The sequence below is a fragment of the Lutra lutra genome, chromosome 6, assembly GCF_902655055.1.
Source record: "Lutra lutra chromosome 6, mLutLut1.2, whole genome shotgun sequence".
NCBI classification, from domain to species: Eukaryota; Metazoa; Chordata; class Mammalia; order Carnivora; family Mustelidae; genus Lutra; species Lutra lutra.
In genome coordinates this window covers 38,742,599-38,744,533 of record NC_062283.1, presented here as the reverse complement: position 1 = coordinate 38,744,533, position 1,935 = coordinate 38,742,599, and the positions used below count along the sequence as shown (strand labels likewise).

At 38.6% G+C, this 1,935-nt stretch overlaps 1 pseudogene; it reads left to right on the top strand.

Moving 5' to 3' along the window:
• Positions 1-824: 824 nt before the first annotated feature.
• On the top strand, positions 825-1,408 carry LOC125101902 (60S ribosomal protein L19-like; annotated as a pseudogene).
• The last annotated feature ends 527 nt before the right edge of the window (positions 1,409-1,935 follow it).

Genomic DNA, 1,935 nt, shown 5'->3' with positions numbered 1-1,935 from the left:
AGGCTTATTTTGAGCATAATAATTGGCACCGTTTGAGCATTAAGACTATGTGCTCTGGTTTTAAAGAGGGAGAAAGATATGTTTCTCACATAGAAAAAATGATTTAAAAATATGTGTTAGATTCATGAGAATACCTCTATTATTACTAATCAATTCTGAAATGTAGACAGCTGGGAATGCCAGGGAACTACCCCTTCTCTCCACTCAAACTGGGTACAACTCCATAATATTTTGTCTTATATTGGGTTATTTTGTTCTATTTCTTACTGTTACTGGTGATAAAGAAGGAGTATAATTTTTTAAAAAAATTATTGGTGGCTATCTTTTCTTCCCCATATGTTTGTGTTTATTATTTGAGGATATACCGGGAGTGATGACTTTTTCTAAGCCAATTTTAGGACTTTTAAGATACAAATTAAGTGGAATTGACTGAAAACTAAATTCAGATTATTACATTTGTCAAAGCAAATGTCAAAGCACAACAAATTGTATCTTCTTTTCTTGCAATAGCTAAAAACAAAAACTAAAACTAAACCCTGCCTTCCAGAAAACAGAATTCCCTACATAGAATATTCCCCATTTTTTTTCTTTCTCACAGTTAGATGACACTGAATATCATCAGTTATTCCTATGTGTTTTCTAACAAGAAAAACTCAGAATTCTTTCTCCATGCAAATAGATTCAAAAGACCTCAATAATGGACAAAACCACAAGTATTTGTTCTTGACAAACAAATGCCTTGGACATCTGCCCTCTTTTTGTCTAAAGGACTCTCTTGAAACACAAAGGCCTTTTGCTTTCCTTTTGCCACTGCACCCACAGCCATGAGCATGCTCGGGTTTCAGAATAGGCTTGCCTCTAGTGTCCTCCACTATGGCAAAACAAAGGTCTGGCTGGACCCCCAATGAAACGAGCGAAACCACCAATGCCAACTCCTCTCAGCAGATCCAGAAACTGATCAAAGATGGGGCTGATCATCTGGAAGCCTGTCCATTCCTGGAACTGCTGCCAGAAAAACACTTTGGCCCACCACAGGGCAGGCATATGGACATTGATAAGAGAAAAGGTACTGCCAAGTCTTGAATGCCTGAGAAGGTAACCTGGTTGAAGAAGATGAGAATTCTGCACTAACTGCTCAGAAGATACCAAGAATCTAAGAAGATTGACTGCTGTGTATCACAACCTGTTCTTGAAAGTAAAGGGTAGCATATTCAAAAGCAAGCAGAGTCTCCTGGAACACATCCACAAACTGAAGTTAGACAAGGTTCAGAAGAAGCTTCTGGCTCACCAAGCTGAGGCCTGCAAATCTAAGACCGAGAAAACATGCAAACACTATGAAGCACATCTTAAGGGCAAGAAGGAGGAAATTTTTAAGATTCTGTCCAAGGAGGAAGAGGCCAAGAAATAAAACTCCCTTTCTTTTTTCTGTTTATAGTGGCCCCAGTAATTACATGGATGAGTTACTTAATAAAACAGACTTTATCTGGAAAAAAAAGGAAAGAAATATGAAGCCCTTTTAATTCTTGTGATTTCAGAAGGACAGTCTCTATCAGGATATTCTCTAACATTTGCAGATATCTTTTTCCATAGGAATATGTTGACAGACAACAGCAATAGCAGTTAGTGAGAGATTGGAGGGCACCCGGCAGGGAGCAGCTACTTGTGTTTGAGAACCTGGAAGGTTTCTTGGTCTTGCCATGTTCACAGCTCAGCAGATGAATGGATCTCCAGAAAGATGAGAAAAGGATAGGTCAGAAAATGGAGGTTCTTCACCTTAACTAAAGGATGCTGGTTAAGTTTTCCAGTAATATACCCTTTCCCCCTTGCCTTCCCCTTTTCTTTGGCCCTATCTTTTTCCTTTTCTATTCTGGCCATAATCTTTACCCTTCCACTGTACACTAGAAAACTCCAAGCATTCATTCATTCAACAAATAT